The sequence below is a fragment of the Gallus gallus genome, chromosome Z (genome assembly GCF_016699485.2).
Source record: "Gallus gallus isolate bGalGal1 chromosome Z, bGalGal1.mat.broiler.GRCg7b, whole genome shotgun sequence".
In the NCBI taxonomy this organism is placed as follows: domain Eukaryota; kingdom Metazoa; phylum Chordata; class Aves; order Galliformes; family Phasianidae; genus Gallus; species Gallus gallus.
The window spans coordinates 60744564-60757112 of record NC_052572.1 but is presented as its reverse complement, the minus strand read 5'-3'; positions in this window follow the sequence as shown (position 1 = coordinate 60757112).

Genomic DNA, 12549 nt, shown 5'->3' with positions numbered 1-12549 from the left:
TTCTTCAGCTGACTTTCAGGTGTCTTAGATTCACCCAGTTCAGAACTCTGTAGATCAGAAATCATGATATACAGCTGTGCAAAGATTACAAGGATGCAAATAGATGGTTTCCTTCAGCAGAATGTGTTCATTCCTTACTGAAAATATCTCAAATATGTGTGTTGAGCAGAATGAAAAGCAAGAATCATTTATTCATGTGGATGAGATTTCAGGCCTCAGGCAGCATGGCTTTGTACATTATGGAATCATTTATAGCCTTAATCATAAAATGGTCTTCCTCATCAGAATTCTCTTTTCATACTTGCATATGAGACTCCATGCATTTGCAGAGGGGTGGATGAGCACTTTGCCATAAAGTACCTGATCCTCTCTCAAGAATATGCTCAAGTGTACCTATTTGCTCTTACAAACAGATGATTAAAAGCACAAAACCTAGGAAGTGCCAAATTCCACACACAGAAAGGAAAGGGACTATTAAGAATAAAAAAATAGTCTCCATACATTACTGATACAGCAGCCTTCTCTCCTCTCGTTTCATTTCTAATGCCTCTGACCCCAGCAGGCTGCTCCAGCAGGCAGGGAATTACCAGAGTCAATATGTCATATACTGACCCCTAGACAACAGCCAGAGCAAGTTATCACAGGAGTCCTAACAGCCTTAAAAAAGGAATCCTCAACTGGCCGCTTAAGCCTGCTTCTAGCTGTCAGGATGATGCAAAGCAGCAGCATCAAGTCACAGAAACTGGCATTTTCAGTTTTTAGAGTGAAACAGTGAAAAGCAATCATGTGCTAAGGAAGTTCAGGATTCCTCAGGCATAGCCTCACTTCTATGTACTTTTGGATTTTTCCTAGAAAGCCGTTAACATTCATAACTAAATGCATCATACAAACAGCATCTCAAAAAATACATAAAAAATTGAATTCTGGTCAGTTTGCATTCCTACTTAGAGCTAGGCTTGCAGGCAGCTGCTAGGCAATCTTATCCCAAGCCAAATCTGATCACTGTACACAATCAATATTTGCTTTTCAACTCAGGTCCAGAGTAAAGTATTTTAAGAATTACAAAATCCAGGGTTGGAGGATTTCATTATAAAGGAAATAACTACTTTATTTGTTAAACTTGATTGAAGTCAGAGCACCAGATACTTCTAAATAATGAGGAGGAACTGGTAGAAATAACTCAGTAATTTCAGGATTTCTGTTGCATTAACCATTGATATTTGGCCCAGGTATTCCACAAAGTTAAATGGTGATATTTTATCTACCACTGCATTTCTTCCCTCTGTATATTCAGCTTTAATTACTTTATTGTTCAGGATAGTACCTCAGGTAGTCATGATAGTTGTGCAACAGGCAGCTGGGGAGACATCTTCAGCTTTAAATGCTGTTATAGGTTTTTGCAGGTGTGTTTGATACTAGCACAGCACAAATGAAGTTATCCAATGCAAGAGTTTGACAATATGGACCACATGCACAGAGGGGTAATTAGCACAAGCAGGGGAATAATCTATTATAGTGGAAAAATAAACAGAGCTCATTCACGATGAACCTGAAATCCCAATTACATAGAAGAACACAGATGTTAGTCCCATAAAATAAATACAATTGGCACCTTTGGGTTATGATTAAATCCTGTAGGCACTGAACAAAATATATACCTTTTCCCTTTATAACACATTTTACTTTTAGCTCGGAAGCAAATATTTTTTGCACCCAATTCCCACCATAGTTATTTATATAAAGAAAATGATATTTAGTATCATTCCTTCTCTAGCTTACAACATAGAAGAATCTCCCCTCTCCCTCTCAAGAGAGGGATAGCAAAACTAAGATCAATGATTCTGACAATATAATCATCCAAGCCAGGATTTCCCAGGAGCGCAATTAGTCCTCCCTTTCTTATTCTCAAGTATAGACCTTATTCCCTTGCCCCTGGCTAACTCCAGACCATTTCAAAAGAATATGATTCAACACCATTCCTAGAACATAACCCATTCTTCAGAACGTCTCTGAAGATGTCAAGTGAGTCTCAAAACTCCTTCTTTCAAGGTGTCTCCTTGACACTGTGCCAGAAAGTGACCATAGAAACAACAACAGCATTTTAGGTTGTCATGCACGTATTAGGAAGGTGGGTGTTGGGATTACAGTGGTTTACAGGCTTATAATGGAATCACACAATGTAAAACACTGGTTGTCTGCTTTGCTGTGCATAGAAAACACAGCACAATATACCTCCTGTCGCAGAGTAATGAAGTCTGTCCTTATGGGATATTTCGCATATGTATCTCTAAGAAGAAAAGCAGTAAATTGCTATGAACTCCAAGGATAAAGTACAGTGTTTAGCATGTAACACAAGCAAGAAATTAGAGCTTTTCTTATTCCTGTCAACCATATTGCACAGAGACCAAGATTTTGAAAAAGAAAAAAAAGCCACTGTACAGAAAATGCCTTTCCTTTCCTTTCCTTTCCTTTCCTTTCCTTTCCTTTCCTTTCCTTTCCTTTCCTTTCCTTTCCTTTCCTTTCCTTTCCTTTCCTTTCCTTTCCTTTCCTTTCCTTTCCTTTCCTTTCCTTTCCTTTCCTTTCCTTTCCTTTCCTTTCCTTTCCTTTCCTTTCCTTTCCTTTCCTTTCCTTTCCTTTCCTTTCCTTTCCTTTCCTTTCCTTTCCTTTCCTTTCCTTTCCTTTCCTTTCCTTTCCTTTCCTTTCCTTTCCTTTCCTTTCCTTTCCTTTCCTTTCCTTTCCTTTCCTTTCCTTTCCTTTCCTTTCCTTTCCTTTCCTTTCCTTTCCTTTCCTTTCCTTTCCTTTCCTTTCCTTTCCTTTCCTTTCCTTTCCTTTCCTTTCCTTTCCTTTCCTTTCCTTTCCTTTCCTTTCCTTTCTTTCCTTTTTTTTTTTTTCACAGTGGACTGATTTTCACAGTGGAGCTCCTCTTTGGTCTTAATACTCAGATCTCTATAAAAATGATGATCATCACCTTAGATTTAGTGAGAAAAGAAGGATCTCTGAAATTAACGCCTTTAATGCAATTTTTTAGGCAGCTAGCCACCCAATAGAACTTCAGATTTTATTTGAAAAGCAAAATTTTTTATCAGTGCTAATAAGTGACATTTGTGTATTCAACTAGGGCATTCCAGAACAGGATATGTGGCAGGCGTCTGTGTTGTGATACTTTAGCTGTAACATTTAAAATCAGATAGCTAGCTCAGTGAATCTACAGTGTTCCCCAGTTTTTGCTGGTACAGCAGGAGAAAATAGGAGTCTTCAGCAGAGAGTCAGTAAGGACATCAGGCAGTGATGGTCTCCACCACTGAAGAAAAAAGATGCAGAAGAAGATATTTCACATTGTACCACTGCAAGTTTCAATCTCACTGCTGGGAAGGATGCTTAGCTTATACTGGGGACCCACAGGAAAATATAAACTCTAATATAGTCTGTTTTCTGCTTGTCTACTACCCTAAGTGGTATTTCATCTCTTTCTTGATTAGCAGTGCAACCCTGTCTTGGATGTTTTGAAGCCACATGGAACAGGGTTGACCTTCACTGATGTCAACAGGCCAGAGGTTTTCTTCTTTGTTTAATTCAGACAACTGAAAGACAACAAGATACTGGTCAGAGGTAAGCACTTGGACTATTTCCTTTGAAGCTAGCTAAGCAGGTGGGAGGAAATGAGGCACAAGGTTAAAAATATATATATAATTTTATACACTTATAGTTAAATACTTTCAGAAGCAAACAGTCCTGTTCATTCCTATAATCACTTTTCGAAGTTCTTTAATGGCCAAGGTACTGTAGAAATAATTTGTGCCACACAGTGATCAGCTTAGGATACTCAGCCTGTGGTCAGTGCTAGCCAAGAGAGCTCATGAGAGAGCCTACTACTTGGTTGGTAGGCGTCTTGATCACAAAATTAGCCATCTCTACTAAGCTGAATTTCTTCTGAATCAAGAAACTACTGAGTAATCCCCAAAATACAGTTGAAGGCTGCCATGGAGTTTTTGCTTGGAACCTAGGTTCTTAAGGTGTTTCATGCTTGAAACAGATTAGACTTTCTTTTTCCAAAAATTGTTGTCCTGCAATAAATGCCCACTGTTAATCAACTGCTGGCCATATCATACACCTAAGATCGAAACTGTGGCTAAGCAGTGGGAAATCAAGGCTGAAGTCTAACTGTAACCCTAAAATTTATTATAGTTGCATTAGGATGCAGAGCTCTGGGTCATGAACCAGGGTCCCACAAGATCAGGAACAATGCAAATATGTAACCATCTAGCACAAGCTTGCAGTCTTGTGCTTCTTATTTCCTATTTTATAGGCAATAAAGGGTTCAGGGGAAACTGGGGATTCATGAAATTAGGTCCATCAAAATATAAAGAATGCAGCAACTTACATGTGTGGGATTTAACCTCTTATTCTTTTCCATTAATTCAAATTCTTTGCAGCCTTCCCTTGCTCGTGTCTTTATGCTGCCTCGTGCTTAATTTTAGCTTTGGTTTTTTTTTTTTTTTATTGAGGCTATTGAAGTTTGGGAACAAATCAACTAACAATCAGCAAGGAAGCATGATGCACTGCAAACTGGCAGGTACTCATTTCCTTATGCAGAATTTAAACCTTCATCTGCCCCTCTGCCAGCAATGATGCAAATGTGTTGTGAAGGTCAGGATTCTCAGGATTCTCGGAAACAAGCTAAAGTGAGGTGCAAAAGGTGGCTGGCACTTGGACCACAGAATCAGCATGTCAGCACAAAATTATGAAACACAGGTGCTTCTTTCCAATGTGATGCATTGCTGAAATGTGGAGTTTCAGTAGCCCTCAGACCTTTGCTCCCACCTGTGCAATGGTCTAGATTTTATACTCAAGGGAGGCTTGTAAACATTGCAGAAGTAATGTCTTTTCTGAGATCTCCTGGAGCTTTTCCCCTGCAGTGACTTTGCCTGACTAAATAGCAAAGAGGGAATGGAGAAACATGAATGAAGTTTGTTTTGTTGTTAGTTCTTTCTTTGCTTTTCTTTTGCAAAACATGTTCAGAAAAATGACCGGAGTCTCATAATAGAAGATCCTTACTGGCAATATCATCTCTTATTTGCAGCTCCTGGAGTGGAATCAAGAGCATTGGCAGGCTACACTGGCTAAAAATCGTTCTATTTGACAGGTAAATGTTTTATTACTGGAGTTTAAATTTTTTTTCTACATCCTGTACATAAAGACAGGGGATAAGGGGAGAAGAGAAGGAAATGAAGTGAAGAGGTATTTATGCCCCACACAGAAAATCACACTGACATTGTGGGTTTGCAGGGAATTCCACACTACTTGTTCATTTAAACTGTTAGGTAAACACAACAGCTATAAAAATCTAGGGCCTGAGGAATCACATACACAAGGAACCAAAGACTAATAAAGGGTAGGAAAAGGAATGGCAGCCATTAAGTTGGAACAACAACAGAAACAATTCCATCACGTAAATGGAAGGAATTGCAATTGAAAATATATAACATGGAACAGCAAAGGGGAGAGGATAATGTTTTACTGAAACTTCTGTGCCTCATGATTTGGAGTAACAACATAAAATTTGGCAAAGAAGAGTATGCCCTTTGCGTGAACCCTTTATCCACACATCCCAGAATCTGCCTTCAGTAAAACTGCTTCCATTCATATATATTCAAGAAAAGATTTAGATTTATTTTGATCAAGAATTAGCAGTATAACTGGTCAGATTTAGGTAAAAAGTAAAAGAAGGTCCATAAACAAGACTGAACCACCCCTATGCAAATCTGAAAATTGCCAAAGGTTTCCAGTCTTACATTCTCTAGTCTTCATGCACTCATTCAAGTCAGGTCAGTTATGCCTATGTCTGTTCAGTGCCTTTGTCCTGTGGGTGATGAGCAACTACTTCTTGATCATTGTGCACTAGTTTAAGTGACAGTAGGCAAGTGCAGAACTAAAGCTTGTACCCAAATGGCCGTGCTCAAACTAAAAGCAGAAATCCTTTTTGGAATTTTTTGGCTTTTACACACTTGACATCAAAACTTTGTCATTCCATAAAAAATACTGTTTTTCAAGTACTTTCAAATAGCAGATAGTAAATTTCCTTTTCATTATTTATTTATTAAGTTATTTTTTTCTCGTTGAGTTTCAGCCATAATATAAACCTAGCCCCTAGTAAAATGAGGCTCTTTTTCACTAAGGCTGGAGGAAGCTTTTTCATTCAGCAAACACTTAAGTCCTGAAAAGAAGGACAGTAATTTTAAAAGGGAAGAGAAAATGGAATTGAGGGACTGTGTGCTTTCGAGAAATGTAACAGGAAGTAATAAGAACCTGTTTAGAAAGAATGATGTTCACTAAAAATGATAAACAAATGCACTGCAACTTGGCCCATTAGCCTACATCTTCATTTCCGTACCTCCCTTTTTCCTGAGGTCATGTCAATATCTGCAACTAGTCACTTACAGCCATTGTAAGGATCCTATGTACGTGATTCCTGTCAAATACATGATCAGCTGTTAGTTATACCAAAAGCTATTAAAAAAAAAAAAAAAAAAAGTCTGCTCCCATATATTCATTTATTCCACAGGGATTCATTGTTCAAATAAGCTGGTTTTTGTTTTGTTTTGTTTTGTTTGTTTGTTTGGGGGGTTTTGTTTGTTTGTTTGTTTTTGTTTTTGTTTTTACCACTGTTATGAAGAGCCAGATTCTGTAAATGTGAAACCAAAAATTACTTGGTTAGGAAAAAAAAACTGAAAAAGCTGTATCATGATAATTGTCACATTTTGGACCCAGTTCAGAAAAAAGTGTGTTTATTTTGTTCATTTGTTTACTTTAAAAACTGCTATTCCTATTTACTATGATTTGAAAGTCCATACATAAATAATTTTGGGAGCAATTACCAAATGTTGTGACTGTAGAAACATATTTCTATGTATTTATGTGAACAAGCCACTGCACATTTTTAAATATTTTATTCCACTGGATTCCATGTCTTGCTGCTTTCTATTCTGCCACAGATATCTGTCCATATCATCACTAGAACATAATTTCAGTTTTACAAAAATAAATACAACTTACTTGTGAAAGATGAAACCTACCAGCAAGACATGCTTTGAGGGCACATCACTATGAGACAAATAAAAATTATGGTCAAGAAATTCCCTTTTCCCTCCTCTGGTAAACAGCACTGTGATGTGAGAACAACTTGAAGGAAGCATGCCTCCAGCATGCTGTTCCCTGCGGTTTGCTTCTGAGAGTCTCGGTTTAGGTCAAGAGCTGCAGCTGCTGTTTGAGGGATTTTCCCAGATCTGGGTGTATCAGGTGTTGGTTGACGCTTCGAGCACTGAGACCTGTCATCACCCTGACAGGGTGTGACATAAGGGGAAGTTACAAGAAAAAGTAAGGCAGAAACGCAAAAGAAAACTCCTGCAGATACCAACCAACAGTTCAAGCAGAAATTGTTTAGAAAATGTGTAGAGTTCTCTGAATAGAAAGCTTTTTCATAACAACCTTCTGATATATTACTATGCCATCTACTATATAAAGCTCAATACAATAAATAAAATAAAATAAAATAAAATAAAATAAAATAAAATAAAATAAAATAAAGTAAAAAAGAGTAATAGAAAGGGTTTTAGAAGAACTAAGCTGTCATTCGGTGCTACTCTATTAACTCAGGGGTGGCTCTGCCAAGGGGGTGCTAAGCACTGAGTGACTTTTCCAGTCTGAAAAATGAGGGAACTTAATCCTGGTAGAATGCATTAATCTTCACCACAATTCTGTGTAACACTGTCAGCAGTTAACTTAACCGCGGGGCTCCACAAATGAAAGATCAATGCAGAAGCTCCTCAGATCCTCAGAAATCTCCATTTGTGCAGTGAGCACCATCTAAAATGCACAGCCTGGTCAAGAAGCGGTCTGCAGTGAGCTGCTAAAGCAAAGCTGCATAGCTGCATATGTCCATGACCAGCTCTCAAGGCTTTTATGAACCTTCTACTCCTGAACATCCACAGATTCCTGCAGGAAGAAGATCTGACCAGACCACTGGCATTTTTTCCTCCATGCCATGAGCACCATGCTTCCTCTACAACATTGTATCTGCCAGTACGCCAAGTCAGGGCTGGATCTGAAATAAGTAGCTAGAAGAAAAACAGCAGCATAACAAAAACCCTTATAACAACAAATAACCCTTTCCCAGGGAGCTATGAAAGTTATTTCACACACAGAAGTAGTTTCCACAGATTGAGAAGGTGGCAATGGAACATGTGTTTTATAAAGGCAGATTTCAGAGATGCTATGCTGGTCTGTATGTGTGTCACCGCAACTGGTGCACCCGTCCGGAAGGAGAGAAACACCTTGTTGCAGAACATCTGTACACAGCTGTAATTCTGCAGCCAGCACCCAAAAGGAGAACATCTTCTGCACCAAATAAATAAATAATAATAAAAAAAATTAAGAAGTAAATAACATAGGAACACTTTTCTCCTTTCATAAGTGTAATAGCATTAAACAATGAAAGATGTCTTTGATAGGAGCTTTGGTAGGAGGATCCCTCTCTGCTTATGTAATGTCAAAAAAAAAAAAAAAAAAAAAAGTCAAGCTTCTTCCTTTCTGAACATACCATTAACACTTCTCTGTTATAAAACACAAATCAAAATGAAGTTTGTCACCAAAAATCAACTCCTGATCACTTTCCAGCTGATTTCTACAGAAACATAACAGCTTTATTTATGGTGTCCTTTCTGTTAAAATGCTTGCTTCACCCACTGGGGCTTTCCAAGTCACTCGGCAAGAATTAATGTGGGGAAGCATGAATATATTTAAAGCTCCCATTGCTGCGACATTTCTGGGAGTAGACCTCAGCAGGTTCATTAATTCTGTGCTCTGGAAAACAGCAAGTCTCGTACGACCTGTCCCAGAGATAACAGCTGTCTCTTTGCAGCCCTGGTTCACACCCTGTAGATACTATCACACTGTTCTCTGCATTATCAACCATATTTGACACAATGGGATAGATATATGTATGTAAAAGAAATAAATGAGATATATATCCCACAGTAGTAGTAGTAGTAATAATAATAATAATAATAATAATAATAATAATAATAAATCTTTGGTAATTTTTATATTTAAACCAAACCAAACAAAAAGCAGAATGTACTTTAGGCCAGATTTAGCTACAATGTCAAAGGACAGTAAGGTGTTCGGAAACCACCTTTCTGCTTCCCCAACACTAAGTAGTGAAAATACCATGAAGAGGATTTATCAACTGGCTTCTGTCATATGCAGTGTGCCAATTAACTTACAAACACTGTTGTTACTGTTAATGATAACAGTCTCAGTATTTCTGATTTCAAAATTCGCAGGATTCCACCTAATCACAAATACTGAAAACTATGCACAGAGCACAAGTCCACACTTTGCATTATTGAACATTTTAATAAGAGTCATAATACTGTGGAACTAGATTTAACATACATATCCACTGCTTTGATGGAAGAATGATGAACATTTATGTTTGGCTTTCCAGAAGTCAATGTCTGGCAATAATCAGGGTGTGTGTTGATTCTTCTAATTTTTTGTTTCCATTTATTTATTTATTTATTTGTTTGGTCTAACTTGTTAATTATCAATATTTCCCACAGACACAAGATTTCATATGTTGAGAACAGCATAACATAGTTATCAGATATTGCTGCGGATGAAATGTGAAATTGAACGGATGAACAATCCACGAAGAAAGAATACGTGACATTGATTGTCATGTCATTTGTATTAAGTAGGGTGGAAAGAGTAACTGAGGATTTATTATGATGTCATGGTTTGCTGCAGTTAACACTGCACTGCAATTAATTTTATTCTGAGGTTGCTTCAGGACAGACCATTCTGTGGCCAGTAATAACTATCATATGGTAACTATTTGATGCTCTGAGCCAGGTATATTGATAAAATCAGCTGAATTTAAAAGGAGCAGTTACTCATAATAAAGACTTATGGCAACAACTGACAGTGTGTACACCTTTGCAAAGGTGTATCAAAGATATACTTCCTATCCAGGTCATACTTCAACCTATACAGAAAATTAAGAAATGATGCTGCAGTTTTATGTGGTAGCAGAAAAACATTTACAGCATTCTGGGGAAGCGAAAATTGACCAAAAAGTCTGAGAAAACAAAGTATATGAAATTAAACAACTTTCTACTTGTTTTTCCAATAATCGTAATGATGATGATATCAACAGGAAAATTATGATTTACGAAATCTATCAAACAGGATTACGTAAGAAAAGTTCTGCCATATATGCTTTATGCTCTTAAAATGAAGGTATGGCTGCTGTATCCATAACCAGATTTGATATCTATATATATAAGGCATTAGCAAAACTATATTGTGTAATTTTCCTATGGGAAAACCAAAGAAAATAAACCAAAGGGGAAAAAAAAAAAAAAAGGGAAAAAAAAGAAATGGGAAGCCTGAAATATGAGAATATCGTTGAATAAGCTTCAGACATGAATCATGGCTCTTAAGATCATTGGTGTCATTGATCCAAGTTAAACAAAAAGGCTAAGCTAATTCAGGTGCAATACAAATAACAGCTTTGTATTTAGGAAACTGGAGACTCTCAGTGTTGGTAAAAAAGAAAGCTTAAAACCAGTGAGATAATAATATGCCACTGTTTATTCTGATAGCAGACAAAAACCTGCACGATATGTCAAAGTTCTACTAGGGATATTTAACTACTGTACTTTAATCATTTATTATGCATGGCCGAGAAATGATTGCATTATTTTCTTAAGGAGCTATGAAGGACAGGTCACATAGCATTCCCTCTGTTTCTTTTGTAAAAAATCTTCTGAATTGACTCAACAAACATACTTGCAAAAAAAAAACAACCCATCAGAAAGACAACTTGCTGAAAAACAGAGAAATCTCCACAGCAGCTACAAACACATCTCGTACCCATCCAAAACAGGTGTTTGCATTGTAAATAGGGTGTCAACAACTGGAGAAACAGTGTGGTGCAAATCCCAGTCCTGCTCAGCAGTTGCTGAAGTGGGGCTGCAGGAACTGGAAAGTGCGCTATGGGCACAGCAGGGTGCAACTGCAAGCTCTTTCTATGTAAAGAAGTGAAATGAAGGCTTATTGACAGCCATCCTCAGCTTATGATTCAAACCTGGTCTTGGAAGCTTCCCATTATCACCACAGTGCGAAGGACTCTAGTGGTAAAACTTCCGGTCATATCTTCCCTCCATTAAAACAAGAGAAAGCAAATGAGTTTAGTAATGAGCACCCTTTGTGCCAATCCTCTTACATTTTCTTCCCCACGTGCTGCATCACTTTTAATGTTTGTTACAAGACCAATAAATAAATAAATAAATAAATAAATAAAAGAGAGAAAATTCTATCATAAAATTTAAATCAGCAGCCAAGTGATACAAAATGTATTATGAATTAGCCTGTAGCAGCTCTTCTCTGAGAAGATTAGCTTCCAAAGTCCATCATCTAACTATAGAAAATTTGGTGAAAAGCAAGTCAAGATTAATCAGTCTCATTTAATGGAATTATAAATATTTCCTACAATCATATCTGGATAGCAGTTGGCCATATTGCCAAAAAAGTCTTGTAAAAGGAAAAGTTATAAATAAATAGATAAGCCTTTTGGTTAGTTTACATCTTGCTTAGAAAAAGAATATGATTTTTTTATCAGGTTAAAAAAAGTTCAGCAGTATTTTTAGGCACTGGAGTGGAAGAGCAAATTGAAAAGAACAGAAAAATAAAGGACTGATTACCTATCTGACTATGAAAAGTATTTTAATGAATGGTACAGATTGGTATTTTCACTGATTATTGTCAGAGATCACACTTCTCTGATCCCAACTGAAGGATCCATGAGTCAAGAAAGTACAACCTTGTCCCTTTTGAAGAAGGAAAGTTCATGCAGAGACTGTCTTTAATGAGCTCTTGAAAAATCCCAGTTCTGTGACCATAAAAACCTGAGATCAGACCTTTCCACTGAGGTCCATAATATTCCAGAAAAGAACAACATAGATGGAGGCTAAATTTGCTGTGGAATTTGTGTTTGCCTTGTTGTTATTCTTTTAAGAATCTTCCCTGCATTTTATATGGTCCCTACTACTCAAACACCCCTTGTTCTGGAACATAGGCACAGCCAGAGAGACAAGACATCTGCTGTTCAGCGCTAGAGAAAGGTATCCAGACCAGCTTCTCCGAGGTTTATTCACCTTGCATGGCACTGGAGAAACAGCCTGTCTCTATAGACCTCAATTTTATTTTATTTTCCCCCAACAGTGTTTCATCTCCATGTCTGACAGGAGCAGAGGATGAAAGAAATGTCAAAGGTTGTTTCTTCTCCATTGATGTTTTACCTTCCCCCTCAGTTTACAAGCACTAAAGTACTTTTCTATTTTACATTCATGTTTTCACTTCTGAAAGGCTCAGGTATTTCTTTTAAAAAAATTCATTCCAAATGTTGTGGTTTTCTCGTGTTTTAATTAGAAATTCATCAAGGCTTTTTCTCTCTAAACTTGAAAAGTTTCAGGGAGTGATTAGATC